Source organism: Sarcophilus harrisii, chromosome 2 (genome assembly GCF_902635505.1).
Source record: "Sarcophilus harrisii chromosome 2, mSarHar1.11, whole genome shotgun sequence".
NCBI classification, from domain to species: Eukaryota; Metazoa; Chordata; class Mammalia; order Dasyuromorphia; family Dasyuridae; genus Sarcophilus; species Sarcophilus harrisii.
Window position 1 is genome coordinate 490,287,629 of NC_045427.1, and position 17,121 is coordinate 490,304,749.

Genomic DNA, 17,121 nt, shown 5'->3' on the forward strand with positions numbered 1-17,121 from the left:
GGATGTGATTTATTCAGTGTGTTTGTGTATATATCCAAGTTCCCAAAAGGGTGAGTTAGAGAATAGTTTACTGTGTCTTGAGGCTAAAAGTCCTGTTCATCCTTTTAAGAGCCCAGAATTATCACACCTTTTACAAAGAGCAAAGGAAATAAGAATAGATTACTGACTGCTATGGGGAAGAATGATGTTCCCTATACCAAGTTAAAGGCCTGCTTCATACAAACACATTTTGCCCGTCTCCTGATGCAGTTAATAATATGCATTCAAGAGTCATAAAATTTTTGTATTTGTATTTATGTCTTTATTTTTCATATTGGTAATTACCTTTTATGGTCTTTGGCTCAAAGGCAGGCCCTGATTCCCAGCCTGTCTGCAGTCAGTCCTTGTAATCCAGAAGTGAATCAAAGCAACTTTTTTTCTTTAAAAGAAAGAAAGAAAAAAAATTCTTTTACAAAACAAGATTCTCTCCATGTTGCAAAAGAGCTTTGGGGAAATCTGGGTTTTGTGGTTAAGAATCTTACACTGAAGCACAAGGAAAATTATGTGTAGCTTTTATTTGGCCCAAAGGATTCTTACTACATTATCCGTATTTCCTTTAATTTGTGGGATTTCTAGTAAATGGGCTTAAAAATAGGTCTGGGCGAGATGCCAGGGTACATACGGACAGCAGAAAAAGCCCTGCATTTCCCCGGAGCAGTTTGCTTTTACTTGGCCTTAAATGCAAATTGTATTAACTGGAGTTGGGGTTCAGGGAGCTAGTCCACCTGGTCTCTGCAACCCGCAGGAGGGAAGTGTGATTCCAAGTCACTTCTCTCTGACAACTCCTAAAGTTAGAGAAAGGACAAGCAGCTGCTAGGAACTTGCTTCTGTTTTGGAAAAAATGGAACCGATTTTTGAATCTTTGCTGCAATGAGAAGGTGGTGGGGGTGTGGAGCATTGTGAGAACGGTGGGAAAAGGAGGAAAGCAAATAAGAGGTGTTTATGGATGGAACAATGTGCAGTTAGTCCTTCTGGCCACCTGGCTGATGAGGTCTGGGAGTCTGAAATGCTACTTCAGAAGGAATGCCAAAGGAGAGGAATGCAGACAATTATTTTTCTGTCTCTATGGACAAAGCTGCAAGCTGCCTTTGTCCACTGCATGAGCTCTCCTCGTAATTTGGCCAGAAGGTATCACCATAGCTTTTCTTCTAGTGAAAACTTAGGTTTACTTGTTCCTCGTTTTATTCTGTGGAACCCTGGCAAAGTTGAGGAAGCCTGAAAAGGATGTAGTAAACACATGGTAAAAGGTGGTCCTGAATAGGAGAATTAGTGATTATCAGAAGAAAGTAGGCAAAAGTGGGTCTCAGTGCTAAGCTTGATTATTTATTTGTCATTATTATTATTATTATTATTATTATTATTATTATTATTATTATTATTATTATGTTTACCAAGCCAGAGAGAATATACTGCTTCCACTGGATCCCATTTTGAGGTTGCCCCAAAACTAAGAAGCTCAGCAAATCTAAGCTTGACAATAGATCTGTTCGCTTTTCCTATTTCCCGAATGGCCTACTTTTCACCCCAGTTGGCAGGATGGCCATGATTGTTGGGGAACCAAATCCCCATCCCAATCTTTTCTGATGCTCTTGAAAAAGGATGCTGGTGGTGCTGGTTACGATGGTGGTGGTGGCTGCTGCAGCCGTTGCCACCACCAACTTTGTTTCAGAAGGGAAAAATGTTATTCATGTTGAGGTCAACCTCTTACCAGCCTACAGAGCAGGGCAGTGGAATGAGGGCAGAAAGTTCATGGTAGATGTTTCATTGGTGAATGGATTAATGTAGCAGATTGTAATGTGGGAGGAGCCTCCATTTTATTCTCCCCCTCAAAAAAAAAAATTTAATGTGCTTCATGTATAACCTGTATCAGATTGCTTACTTTACTGTCTTATGAAGCAGAGAGATGAGGATGGGAGGGTAGAAATCTGGAACTCAAAAAAAAATTTAAATTCCTAAATTGTCTTTATATATATATAATTGGAGAACAAGAAAATATTTTTAAAAATTAGTGTGCTAGAAATAGAAATTGGTGTAGTAGAGGTCTCTTATTTGGGTAGGATATTGATAGTGCTTCTTTCTAACTTGAAAGTTGTGAGCCTTTAGGATTTTATGAAAATGTTCAGGTTCTAGGAGGTCTTCCAGTGAAGCAAATAGTCTCGGAGTACATAGACTGATTTTATGATTCTGGAATTAGACCAAATGGTTCAAGAAGACCTAGATCATTTTTTTTTTTAGCAGACATTGAGTGTTTCCTGTGTGTATCATTTGGTGCATAGTTGTCAATGAATAAATGCTTATTTTCTTTCCCCTCCTCTCTCCCTTCCCCACCAGTATAGTAGAAGGTAGGTTTACAGAGACAAAAAGGGGGGGTGGGGGGTGGATTCCCTCGGGAAGCCAAGTGCTGGTACGTTGGTAAGTAATTTAAAAGTACTTTGTGTAAAAGGATAGCACCGATAACTAGGTAGCCTTTTAGAAAAGGCTTCTGAACTGAGGTTTGAAGGAATTTAGGCATTCCGAGATGGAGGTATCGAAGGAAAGAATCCTAAGCCGATGAGACAACCTGTATGAAGGCCAAATATGGGGAAGAAGAATGGAGCAGGCATTTTGTTTGACTCTAGACTCCAACTGAACAATTACAATGATGAAAATTTGCTGTTTTATGAGAGAGCCCCTGTTCTATTGATAGACTCCTAAGCTTTGTTAGAAAGTTACATTCGAGGGGCAGCTAAGTTATGTGGTGGATAAAGCACCAACCCTGAAAGTCAGGACGATCTAAGTTCAAATTTGACCTCAGACACATAACTCTTCCTAGCTGTGTGACCCTGGGCAAGTCACTTAATCCCAATTGCCTCAGCAAAAAAACCACCCAGTGTTCTAGTTTGCCCTCTCAAACCATATAGAAACAAGTACAGCAGTATGAGCTGCATTTTTTTAATGCTTTTAAGTTTGTAAAGCACTTTAGAAATAGTGTCTCATTTTGTCTGTATCATCCTGAGAAATGAGTGCTATTATTCTCATTTTATAGAGGAAGAAACTGGGGCATCTCAGTTAACTCAGGTTAAGTAAATTGTAATCAGGGCGTACCCATCTATTAAATTTCTGTGATGAGATTTGAACTCAGGTTTTCTGACTACAAGTCCAGAATACTACTTTGTCTACTACTACTATTTATTTTATCCTCTTAAACTGTCTCTACTTTTGTCTGGGTAATTTTTTAAAAATATATTTTATTTTTTCTCACTTTTCATTTTTTAAAATTTTGAGTTTGAAATTTTCCTTCCTTTCTCCCTCTGCCCTTCTCTCCTTCCCTTCCCCCCCCCCCCCAAGTTGGTAAGCAGTTTGATAGAAGTTATACATGCGTAATATTGTATAACACATTTTCTTCTTAATCACATTGTGAAAGAAGACAAGATCTCACATACATGAAAAACAAAGAATAAGCATACTTCAATCTGCTTTTAAACTTCATCAGTTCTTTTTTTGGACATGGATACATTTTTCATCATGAATCCTTTGGTTTGTCATTGATCATTGTGTTGCTGATAATAGCTAAGTCATTCACAATTTGATCCTATAGCATTGTTGTTACTGTGTAAAACGTTTTCCTGGTTCTCTTCATTTCATTTCACATAAATTAATATAAGTCTTGTCAGGTTTTTCTGAAATCATCTATTTGGCATTTCTTATAGCACAATAATATTCAATCATATACCATAATTTGTTCAGCTATTCCTCAATTGATGGGCATCTCCTCAATTTCTAATTCATGGCCACTACCAAAAAGAGCTGCTTATAAATATTTTTTGTAGAAATAGGTCATTTGTATCTTCATTTTGAAGGAACGATCCTATCTATCCCTATGTCTTGTGCTTTCCACACAACTCGTTTCCCCGAGTTGCTGATATTGTACGTTGACAGCTAGAAGAACATTGCTTCATTTGATCCTTCCAAGAGTGCTGTAGGGATAGCTACTGCCTGTATATTATTACCTTGATTTGTAGAAAAACCTGAAGTTTGATGGTTTAATCTTTACAAATGGATTTTGAACTTTATTCCAGTCCAGTATTCTTTGTAGTTCACCCATGAAATCCATGTCTTCTGGTACAAGCCTCACACCTATATTCACAAGACTTCCTCATTAGTGCTAAGGTTTTTCATTGTGGGATAAACATTTAAAATTCAAGACATCCTTGAGTTTCAGGATCCCTTGCCAACTTGAGGGAAATGGAATAAGCATTTATATAGCACCAAAAAGGTGGTACAGTGGAACGATACCAACAAGGTACAGTGCTAAGTGCTTTGTAAATTTTATTTAATCCTCACAATTATCAAAGAAGGGTAGGTATTGTTCATCTCCATCTTTACAACTGAGAAAACTCAGAAGGATTCTGGAATCTTCTCCAGAATTAATTTGTCTAACAAACAGGTTGTGACTTGCCTTGGGTCAACACAGTATTTGAACTTGGGTCTTCCTGTCATTCTATCTATTGAGCTACATTGGGAGGGCATAAGGATTGATTCCTCAAAATACTTCCCAGAAAAATCATTAAAAGGATTGCAAAAAGCTGGAAAGCTGGTTAGGAAAGGCATTGTCCAGTGGTTAAATGAATTTAGTTTTGATGATGTGGGTGTTTTCTGATGTGTAACCTGAAACTTTCAAGCTGGAGATGAGGCTTATTATTTATTTAAAATCCAAGAGGCTTAAGAAAACACAAATAAACAACAATCTCTTAAGTGCCTCTGAGTAGTGCACCAAATAACAAGTGGTTATTAAAATTTCCACCACCACCTTTTCATGTCGATACGAATATTGAAGGCTTGCCTTCTATACTAAGGGCCTCTTAAAGATAAAATTCTGTATTTGTTTTTAAAAATCTTTTTTTTTTTTTTTTTGGTAGCACATGAAGTCAACATTTGTAGCGGAAGAAGTGCTGGATTTCATGTCAGAAGACCTGGGTTTGAATTTCAGTGTTTTGCTTAATTAACTATGTAACTTCAAAAAGTCACTCCTCCTCATCAGTTTTCTCTCCTGTAAAATGAGGTTTGTTTTTGTCCTTTGACAATGTTTTTAAACGCATAAAGTAAAACATGATATTATAAAGAAACCAATTTTGTCAAAATGCAGTTACTATATATATAGTCCAGGCTAAGAATCTCTGGTCTAGTGTGGTCTCTGTGATCTACAAATATGGATTCCTAAAGTCCTTTGTTTATTTTCATACGGAATAAAATATCTGAGCTGAAAGTCTTACTTGAAGACTATTCATTTTCTTGATGGAGAAATCAAGGTCTTCATGGGAAAGTAACCAACCCATTTTCAGCAATGACTTCACATACATTCAATTTTTCTTCTGGGTAGGTAAGACGGTGTAGTATACCTTGGATGGAAATGGGACAATAAATTAGACAAAAAATTTCTGCCAAATGCATATTAACTTAGTTTTAAAATGTAATATCATCTGTTTTATTGTATATCATTTAGTTAAATCTTTTCCTAGTTACATTTAAATCTGATTCAGGTGTAGTACCTGAAAATATTTGAGGGCCTCATGAAGGTTATGTAGTTGACACTTTAGCTTAATGGAATGTGTTGTTTTTGTCAACAGTTTTTGACTGTTTTCTGGTTTTATTATTCTAACTATCGATCTTTTGTGCTTCAATCATTTCAGTCATGTCCAGCTATTTGGGGTTTTCTTGGCAAAGGTACTGAAATGGTTTGTCATTTCCTTCTCTAGTTCATTTTTACACATAAGTAAACTGAGGCAAAGTAGGATTAAGGGATTTGTCTGTGGTCACACAGCTTAGGAAATGTTTGAGATCAGATTCAAACAAAGGGTCCTCTCAACTCCTCCAAGTCACATTTGAACTCAGATATTTGACTCCGGTGTAATGTCCGGGCTAGTTTTCTGGATGTCTTCCGGATGGGCCTTAGTCTCACCAGGATAGTCACCACGAGGATAGACAGAAATGGAGTCTAAAGTCTTTATTATCCCCTTCACAGTCTGTGAACCAGTCTTGATCTTAGTGGAGGAGTGCAGGAAGCAGGGGAGCCACCAGGAGGATGGTCAAAGATAGAATGTTTCATTTCCAGTCCTCAATTACAATTACATCATTACAGAATACTGAATATGTGTGACCTAGAGAACCTTTACATCATCATGCTAAGTACTAAGTATATGTATACTAAAGAACCATCATCTCATCAATTCTATTGAGTTAATACCTTGGTGTAAGTATCCTTGTTTCAAGTATACTTCTCCAGAGGTCCGGCTCTCCACACTCCTGCTTCACTAGCATTTAATGAGTATTATGTACTGGGAGTACAAAAAAAAGACAAAAGACAGTTCTACTCTCAAATCTCTTAGAGATACTGTGAGCTATTACTTGTAAACAAATTCTATACCGATAAGTCATTGGTAATAAATAGAGAGTAGACCCTAGTATTAAAGGGGAGAAGTGTTTTTTATAGAAAGTGGAAACATATAATCTCAGTTTTTTCATTTCTAAAATAGAATCAATCATGATAAAAATGTGGAGTGCTCTCCTACAAACTAGGGTGTAGGGTATAACAGATCTAGTTGAAAGGATAAGACCTTTGCAGGTCTGGATGGGGATCAGCTATCTGATTCCTGGAGAATAGTCTTGAAAGTCCAGAAGGGAAGTAGAACCTCTTCTGGGGTTCTGCCAGGGTTGTGGAGGACTAGTTTCAATTCCTCATTTTGTCCTACTTGTTTTTGGCTATTCTTGTTTACCTTGAGCAAGCAAGGTTGCTCAGTGGATAGAAGTGCCAGGCCTGGAGTCAATATGAATTCAAACTAATTTACTCAGTTTCTTAATCTGTAAAATGGAGGTGATAATAGCACCTACTTCCCAGGGTTGTTGTGAAAATGGAATGAAATAACAATTCTAAAGCACTTACCCCATAGTGTAAATACGCATGTACCTTGGCCCATTATATTACTATAATGGGCTTTAATTTGAGCTTTAATTAGGGTGAATTGACAGATTTTTCAATTCAGTTGAATTCCTACAATGATTAGTGTTTCTTAGGTAGGGGTGTAGGTGTGTGTTCACATGTTTGCATGCATGCACTCTCTCCTCCCTCCCCAAACAAAAAAGATCAGTCCTTCCCTCAAGAAGCTTATGTGCTAATATCCGCGGGTCAGCTTATGTATAGATAAATGCACACATAATACAAAGTGATTTGTGGAGGAGAGGCAGCAATAAATCTGGAAGGTTTTTCTAAAGGTGTTTCTAGAATCCTGCTTATTAGAATATTTTTGCCCCCAGGGCACTGAAATATTAAAAGAATGAACTTGTATGTCTGCTATGTTGAAATCTATTGAACTTAAACTCCACGTAGGAAGCTGCAAAAGGATGTGCTTCTTCAAACTTGCTCCACCCTACCCTCTATAGTACAGTTGGTCTTTCCAGAAGTTGTTTCCTTGACTCAGATCATGGAGTGGGAGGGAGTCTCTCTCGATTGGCATTACCCTCAATGGCATCCTAGAAACTTCTCCAGGATTAATTTGCCTTGCTTGGTCCCAAGGCTTTTATCTCTCTCCCTCTCCCCTCTCATATACTATATATTTTCCACATTTGCAGCTCTTCTATTTCTTAGGTTCTGCAAGTGTATAAGAATTAGGACCAACATTTGCTCACACTCTGCCTGCCCCCTTGCTCTCCAAGCCTAATGCTAGAAGATTAGTTTTATATAGATGCTGTGGGGGACTGCCTATGGGGATTCAGCTCTGTGGGGCATTGGGAAGGAAAGAGAATAGACCTCTTATTCACACACCCCTTAAATTCTCCCTCCTTTTTTCTCCCCAATAGTTTTTCTCAATTATGTAAAATTTGAGGTCATTCCTTCCCACCTCTCCCCACTCACTTATGAGGAAAAAAAAAAACTCTTGGAAGGAATATACACAGCCAGTGAAACCCTTTCCTATTCCCTTCCTGCAGTTGTGTCCTGTCACTTCTTGCCTCAGTCAGCAGGTGTCAGTGGCAGCCCGAGAGCCCTGGGGGGGTTGAAAGGTACAGGAGAAAGGGGATGGGTTGAGTGGAGATCCCATCATCGGAGGCAACAGCATTGCAGACCAGGGTTTGCAGCCTGGAGCTCACCCTCTGCAGCTTGGCTGTTGACCACAGAGCTGGCATGGGCTTGGGTTGCTTGTTGACACCTCAGTGTGGCCAGCAACCCCCTTTGCTCTGTTCCTCTTAGTCCTGTTCCTAACAGCAGAGCAAACTGAAGGCCAAAGGTTAGCGGCCAGTGAGTGATATTAGCAGGGCCCACTGCTGAAGCCAGCAGTTTCTTTGCCCCAGCCCAGCCGGGTGCCGGGTAGTCTGGTTCTATGGCCCCAAGCTGCTTTTTTCTCCTCCTCTGCTGCACAGCCTCTTTGAAACCACATGCATGTGGCTCTAGGGAACATGCTTTGATTCTTCCTCTTACTGTTAACTGGCTTTCTTTTCCCACAAAGCGATTTTCACTGTGCTGGCAGTCGATTTAATATTGTCTGTATCTTGGATGTGTTGTGATTTACATTTGATTTTTAAGCATAATTAGAAATGCAAGGAAGGCTTTGTGTCTTACCTCTCTGCTTCAACTATTTATGGCAGGCAATGCAAATGAGGAGAACTATGAATATTAAAGATTGGAGTATGTTACAAAGTATCGCTGTCTTTAATGAGTTCAGTAATAGGTGCAGGGCTGTGTAGGCATTTTACTGTGAAGTTAGATGGGGAGGGAAGAGGTGGTTAGGCCATATCTTCTCTCTTTCCAACATTTGAGCCATCATACCTAGAACCTCCTGAATCAATCTGGGTTGTTTTTCTGAGACTAAAACCCCATCCCCACACAACCTTCCTATACATTAGTCCATTTCTTAATCGGCAGTGGTTGAGGACCGGAGAGATTCAACAATCTTACATGAAGCCTGCTAGGGATATAGGAAAGGAAATTCAGTGATAGAGTTGAGAAACACAGGAATGGCTTCTCACTGCAATCTAAGACCAATCCAAACCAGGAAAAGGCAGATGGTTACACCGAATTTTTTATTTACCTCTACTTAGCAATTTTCAATCCCCCAGAGCACCATGGGAACCCTACTTTGGGAAGATCTGGGAAATGTCTGGGATGATTTGGTGAGGACTGGGGTTGGGGCAGAAGAAGGGAAGAGACAAACCAGGTTTTCATACAGAGCAAGGAAAAGGATTTTTTTTTTTTTTTAAGTTATTAAACCTGTGCCCAAGGGAGGCAGTCTTTAAGCTTAAGTTATTTAAATTACAAATATGGGTGAGAGAGATTGTCAGCTCTATTCAAAACACTGTTTAAATTCTTTTGAAACATTCTAGAACCATTTTGTAGCAGTGAAGAGATTCACACACTCCAAAGGACTTGGCCCTTGGTTTGTTCAAATAGCTTTCAGAGCCTCTCTGAGCAGCCAAATTGGGGGCTGGGTTTGCTGTTTGTGGGGGACAAGCAGGAATTAGGTCACTCCTTAGAAGGAAAGTCATACTGTGGGGATGACTGAAGAGGATTGGGGGTTAGGGACAACTCCTTTTCCTCTTCCTTTGTTAAGAGAGGCCAAATGCCCCTGACATCAAAGGGCTGGGAAATCCACCCAATTCTTTTCCCTCTTCATGATGGTTTAATTTGATGCTGGTGTGTGGTGTGGGTTTTTTGGTTTATTTGTTTGTTTGTTTGTTGTTTTGTTGTCTTCCTTCCCCCAATGTGAAAGTCAAAATATTGAGATTTAAAATATGCAGCTACGGGCATATTTATGATAAAACTTTCACTCAAAAAAACCCTGCTCCTCCCCCTTTCAGGGTTAAGTGGCTCCTCTTCCACCATTCTCTTCCCCCAAACAAATACAGGATCTTAAATTGTCATCGATCCATTGGATCCCTCATCATGTAATCCATTTTAAAACTGAACAGAATTGGGCAAAAGCCCCAAGTTCATTAATAAAACTTAACCCCTTACAGGTAGAATTTAGATGAGGGAACATCTCATTATTAGTAGCTCACCAGAACTCTCCAGACAAGTCCCTTTGACTTGTGGAAGGTCAAACAGCTGAGCTAGTTAGTTAAGTTGGTAGCAGATCTTGGACTGAGGACATCTTTCTCTCTCTTCCTCCCTTTCTGTCCCCTTTGTGTCTCTTTCTCATTGGGTGTGTCAGCATTATACTGTTTGTCTGCTAAGCCAGCTCTCCAAAACAAAGAAGGACATGTTTATTAGATTCAGGTGAAAAGCCAGTCATCCCTTATATTTCAGGCACATAAATAATATTAGATGTTGGGGGTCATGAGAGGCCTGTAATGTGGAGTGGAGCTGTTCAGGAAATTGAGAATTCATGCTGTGAAAAGAGTTTGCTGGGATTCCCATCCTATACTGCTTATACTTAATCTTCAAAACTTAGTTATGTATTTCTGTGATCCCTCATCTGTTGAAGCAAGGGAGCCTTAGTGGGGAAAATTCAGAAAAATCTAAGATTTCCTGTCACTGTAATGATTTTCCATGGATGAAAGGGCTTTTATTATCTATTCTAGGGGTTGTAAGAGGAAAGAGATGAGGGACAATGAACTTTTGAGGCTTTTCTGGCATGTTGACCCTTTCCATTAAAAAGTGCCATCCTTCAAGGGAAGTGTTGGGACACATGTAATATGATGTTATAATTGGTACTCTTAGGAAAAACCCTTAGGTTTTTTTAGTCTGATGTTAGTCTGCTGTTAGAGGTTTTTCTAAGTAACTATTTATCATCTAGTGAGTGGCAATTGCAAAGTAGTGTGCCCTAGCGCCCAGTCCCAGCTCTAATGTCAACAATTTGCTTTATGACCTTGGAGAAGGCCTTTTTTTCTCTCATGGCCTCAGTTTCTCCAGGTCTCTGATAGGGTTGATCACTCCTGCCTTTTCAGTGCCACAGACTTGTTTTTGGCATCATGCAAGATATGTATAATCAATGAAGTAGATTATAGAACAGATTCAAAAAATATAAGAGATTATTGTTTTACTTGGCCCAGGGAGAACTCCTTCAAAAGGCTTTTTGCTCACCTGGGTCCCTATGGGGAAGCTAGTGTTTCCATTAACAATAAAGCTCCATTGCAGCTGTGGCCTCACTTGAGAGAAGCTTCAAAGTTTAATGCCTAACTAGGTCCTCTGGCCAAAAACTTTTCGTGGCAGCATCTGCTGCTCCCCAGGAAGTGGTACCAAGCTGAGTCTCATCCAAAGAGCATCAGAACAAGTGAGCCACCCTTGAAGGGTTAACTGCACTACAGTCAGGCTGTCTCTTCACAGGGGGAACAGGCAGTAGCCAAAAGTAAGAAGTCATTAATTTAAGCCTGAGATGTAAGCAAAGTTCCCTTCTTTTATGCAGCCTGGGTAACTGTAGACCTCTCAGGCAGTAATTGAAAAGTGAAGGCAATTGAATTACAGGCTGCTGTCCAAACTGAATGCATTTTTTTTTTTTATTTTTTTTTTACAACCTCCATTGCATCAGAACTAGGCAGTTTTCCTGATGCCCTGATGTTCTCATATGTGTTAATGCTGACTCATAGACTAACTTGCACAAGGAGGGGAAAAAAAAAAAAAAAAAACCAGGCATCTCCACCATACTAGGTAATGAACCGGAGCAGGGAGCAGAGGCTGAAGTTCCGTAAGCTCTTCTAATTGACCTTTTAAGATGCTTCCTTATTTTTGTGTGGCTGGGGCCCTGTGATACTGCTTAGGCTAGAAGAGGGTCATTTGGGTGGGGCATGCTGCCTCAAAATTGGGGAGAGGGGTATATCTATGCAAAGCAATAGGAAAAACCAAAGACTATGAAATGTATCATCTGGCAATTGTGTGTTGGGTTGGGTGGGTGGGAGTAATTAGGGAATGTGGTTCTCGAATTTTTAGAAGTCAGAAAAAAGAATTTCCTCCCGTTTTTGTTTGAGCTAATTAATTTGTAAGATTCCTTCCCCCTTCACTTCCTACCCCAAAAGGTGCTTGTGTGTCTTAATGATTGTGAGTTTGCCTGGGTCCTGAAAGCTCTTATTAGATTCTTAAAATTAAATCCTGCAAAATAATTTAATTTATCTTCCCTCTTGCTCCTTCCCTGGTAGTAATCTGCAAAGATTAAATGTTGCATTCTTCCAGTGTGCTTTGCAAGCTTCTTTAGAATCTGGGGTGGATGAAGGAAAAGAAAGCAGGAGGGTAATGTGTGTGGGGCAGGGGCGGGGTAGAATTTAATTAAAAAATAATGGGGCTCACGTGAGCTTCCCTGATTGAATTACTGTACTTTTGGTGATGGAACTCTTATCTATGTTTATGACCTCTCAGTGAAAGTGTTTTAAGTATTCTGTAAAGACTATGAGAACCTGAGTCAACTTTGCTTGGACCTCTGCTTCCTGGATGAGTTTACTAATAGTTCATTTTCAACTGTAGAGTTCTTTGTATTTACTAGTAGTGACTTAAGTGTCTTTTCTTAGCTTGGGCTAGTTAGGAGAGGAGTAAATATTTTCTATTATTCACTTTCTTCCCACATTCCTAGCCCTATTAACCACTCTTTGGAGAATTGCAAATTAGTTATTCATCTTTATCATCATCATCATCATCATCATCATCATCATGATGTGCATTTATATTAGCTTTAAGATTTGGAGATATTTTGCAGGAATCATCAGTAACAACTTAAAGAGGTGTTCTTATGACTCCCATTTTCTCAAGCATTCAGAGGGTTAAAGTGATTTGCCCAGTCTTGCAGTTAGTGTATGAAGCAACATTTGAACCCAAGTCCTTGGAATTCCAAGTGGTTTTCTGCATACTCCACATTGCTTCTTTTCCTAAGAGCTGAATATTTCAGCCGAAATAGCTAGATTGGGCTAGAAGTATAAATTGCAGTAGCACAAGGTCATAGATGGAACTGAGCCCAAACTTTGCCTTTCTTAATTGGCTTTCCTTGGAGCTCACCTATAACCTTGAATATTCTGCCCACTAGACACCTCTTCCCTCCAAAAAGAACTTTTTGTTTTTTGAATCTGGTCAGGTGGGTATTTTGGCTAGGAATTAACTGAGTCCTCCCCTAGGGGAAGGAAGGCTAACATAGACCTTTGTGTTGTCCAGAATTTGATCTCTGGCTTCCCCAGAACAGAAGCTGTCACTGTACTACATATCCACTCTCTTTCATCTGAGGGGAAAAGGTAAAAGGAGATGAATGAAAATGGTAGAGTGAGAAAGTATATAGGAGTATAGATTTGGAGCTAAAAGGGATACGCCAGAGGCCATGTAGACAAGTATTCTCATTTTACAGATGAGGCAACTGAGGACCAAGAGGATTGAATACTGTGTCCAGAGTCACACAGATAATAACAGCAAAGCCATATTTGGGGTTCCTTTGCTTCTACCTTCAAACTTTGTTTAAAGTCCATTGGATGGAAATACTATTCCATACTTTTAAAGAATGGGAGAAGGTGAACTCTTTTTTGGGAGGGGAAGAGGATACAATTAAAAAACAGAAATGGAGCATTAGAGGAACCTTTGTTGATATACTTCATTTCTCTCTCTCACTCAAATGTTGCTCTTAGGGAGCATTAAAATGCAGTCAAAATCCATTTCAACAAACGGTCATTAAGCATCAGTTTCCCTACCTCCATTTCTTCCTCAAAACTTCCTTATGCTAGATTCCATTCCATTAGGGAGGGGTCTATGTCAATGTTAAGGTCATCCTAGCTATTGATCAGATAATATCTCTTGCAAATCACACTTTTGATGTGTTCCATGTGAGCCTTTTGGGAACCTAATGGTTATACGGAGGAAGGGACTTCATGAGAATTTCAAGCTCTAGGTCATGATAAAGAGGCTGACATTTATCTTCCTACCTTGGTTTGGTGGAAACTTTGATTTCATAGACTCCATTTCTGATGAAGATGAGTACTTTACCTCCTAATCAAAGGAAACGGGTCTAATAGCTGGGATCTGCTTTGGCCTATACTCTTTCTTCTAGGCTGTGGTTTACCAAAAAAAAAAAAAAAGTTTCCAAGTGCTCTGAGAGCTAGGCTTAATAGAATATAGGATACTCAGATAGATTTGGAAACAGAAACACAAATTTGACCTCAGACACTTACTGTGTGACTTTGGGCAAGTCACTTAAATCCAAACAGTGCAGTTTTCTTATTTGTAAAATTGGGATAATAGTGTCTATCTCGCTCAAGGTTGTTGTGAGGACCAAAAAGATAATTATAAAGTGCTGTTTGGCCCACAATAAGAATTATATGTTAGCCTTTATTTAATGTGGTTAGAATAACAAATACAGTGTTTCATAGTCTTCAGAGCTTTTTACACATATATTCACAATGAGTCAACAAGGTTGATATAACAGGGATTGTTCCCATTTTACAGATAGGAAAACTGGAATTGAAAGAATTCATTTGACCATGGTCACGTAGCTGGTTTGTCCTGAATCTCACATTTGACATTCTTTCTGTAACATCAGCCTGCCTTTTCTCACAGGAGCTCAGTGATGGAGGTGGGCCAGTAACTTATCTCCCTGTTCACAAATGAGGAGTCTGATGCTCAGAAAGATGAAATCTCACCCTTTCAGAGAATGAATCTAAAAATGAGAGAAAACTGAGGACTCAAAAGTGGGGAGAATATCTTTAAGACTAACTCTACTTAATACTACTCTTCTGGCATTTACCCCACCCAGCTCCATTACTTTGAATCTCAGATCTGGAAATGACCGTAGGATAATCTAATACAGCCTCTCTTTTCAAGTTCAAGAATCTCTTTTTAGCTTTTCCTTTGAATAAAGAATGTCTTGCCTCTTTCCCTCATTATGCCAAAACTCCAGGTGTAATGATCAATTTCCCTCATTCTTTCATATGCACCGAAGAGATCAGGGATGTTTAGTCTGTATCTGGGTATATGAGGTAAGAGGTTCTTACTCTCAAGCCCCTTTTCTCTTTTTCTATTTTGATTTTATAAAAATAATTTTTATTATCTTGTTCTTCCTAATATGCTTCCTTAGCCTCCTGGAGAACCTTCTTTAAAGAATAAAAGGGAAAGAAAGCAGTTTATCAATAGTAACCAAGGTATTGTGAAAGTCTGACATGCAGTATTCCATAGCTATTGTCCCCCACCTCTTCAAAGAAGGCAGGAAGGTGCTTTCTCATTAAATCCCTTCTCTGCTCCTCACTTTCTCCTAGTTTTTCTTTTTCCCTGAATGTTTGGGTCAGAGAGAGCTGTCATTTCTGTGTCCTGATTTTATTTACAGTTCTCAAAGGATAAGCAAAACCTTTTTCTTTTTTTCCCCCTTCTACTAAAGTTCAGCTTTGTTTCAGCCCCTGCCAAGGCTTCTAAGAATGCAATTTAAAACCAGCGCCTTTCTTTCCTCTCCTTCTCTGTAAATAAATTGCTGTTGAACATTGGTGGGTTGTAGTTAAGCCTCCATGCTTCACAGGTTGCTTAAGGACAAGGCAGCAAAACTGCCTAATTGTCTTGTGGTCCCCTGGGGGATGTGAAAGTCACATCGTTTTCTAGGTGAATAATCTTTACTTCTCAGGGGAAGTTTGTCTGGCCCCAAACACTAGGGTATTTAAGCAGAAACCATGGAGGACACAGGGGGAGGGGAAACCTGGAATGGTAAGATTTTGGCTGGCTTACCTGAGTCTGCAATGAGAAGATCTCTGGTTTTTCTCTTTGGAGAGCAAGCTACTGTGCTATGAGCTGCTATACCTACTTGCTTTCCACACTGATGATGGACATTAGGCTTGTGTGTTTTAAAATAAGAACTTCTAAAATAGGTTAGTAATTTGTCTGTGATTCTCAGGTTGGTTCCAAAGATAATTGTAGGTGCTTAGAATTGGAAGTGATATTATGGAATATATAACATTTCTTTAGGATAGATTAGAGTCAGAATGAGAACCACCTCATATGGAAAAGCATCACTTGATTAAAACGTTAATTTTATTGTATTTTGTTGAGTTTACCCTATATTTTGGCTTTGGTTTGGAATACGAATCTCACCTTGTGTGGAGGCTCTGTCCACCAATGCATGCTTATAATTTGATTTTAGAAAGTTGCCAAGCCCATTGAAAGATTAAATAATTTGCTCCTGGTCACACAGCAAGGATGTGTCAAAGGAATACCTTGAACTAAAATTTTCCTGACAACGAGGCCAGCCCTCTGCCCACTGTCACACTAACCTTCATTTTATCTGTGGGTAAAAAGAATATCAGAGAGATGTATGATTAGAAAAGGAGGCAGGCCGAGGTCACATAGTGAAGAAGAACATAAGTGCTTCAGTAGGATCCAGGAAATGTTAGGAGAGCCAGAAGAAAGCACCCTTACATAGTAGATGGATTATATATATATTTTTTTTTGGTGGAGTATTTCCTGGAGGCCATAGGTTTGAGGCCTGTCCCAAAAGATGACAGGGTGTGGGCGGGTTGCAGTCTAAACCACTAAAAGGACATGAATGATTATAGATCTGTTGAAGTATGTGCTCTGTGCTTTGTTGCATATCAGATTTCTTCAGGAAGCCTTCTCTGTTCCAAAATTTGCTTCATAGCAGATCTTGTTGTTGCTGTTCATTTCTTTAAAAGAGAATAGCATCTTTTGTTTATGTCACCTACATTTCTCAAAGAATCCTCCCTTCCCACTTTCAGAGAGCTCTACTTTATAACAAGAATAAAAAAGAAAACAAATTAGTTCAGCTAAAATAGACCACATCATCTTGATATATGCAGTGTTCCACACCTATCATTGCTTACTTTTTCAAAGAAGAAAGAGGGAGTTCCATCTCACATCCATTCTTTCTGGTCAAGCTTGGTTATTGTTGTTCCAATATATTTATGTAATCTAATTTTTTTTTTAAGCTCTTCTCCAATTTTTGGTTATCAACTTTGCTTCTAGATCTTTACTGCTTCCAGCACCCTTCCCTCCAAAGTAGGGAAATATTTTAACATATTTTTTTAAATCCTTGAATTTCATAGACTATGCAACTGTCACTGCAATCTCTGAATCAAAGAATATGGACATTTTAGCTACTTTCTTTCCATCCATATTGCTTTCAGACCATTCATAGTTCCACTAGGAATAGATTAGTG

The 17,121-nt window shown here is 39.1% G+C and overlaps 1 protein-coding gene across 3 annotated transcripts in view; it reads left to right on the top strand.

Moving 5' to 3' along the window:
* The window catches only part of NACC2 (NACC family member 2), a 120,835-nt gene that overhangs the window by 60,274 nt on the left and 43,440 nt on the right, over positions 1 to 17,121 (top strand). The window contains exon 2 of one of the 3 annotated variants that reach the window (XM_023494359.2): positions 4,938 to 5,080. The exons of 1 other annotated variant lie outside the window; for it this stretch is intronic. The gene's annotated coding sequence lies outside the window, so the exon portion shown is untranslated. Of the gene's footprint in view, positions 1 to 4,937; positions 5,081 to 11,668; positions 11,691 to 17,121 lie in introns of those variants that run through there. One more of the 3 variants, XM_031954954.1, reaches the window with a different exon arrangement.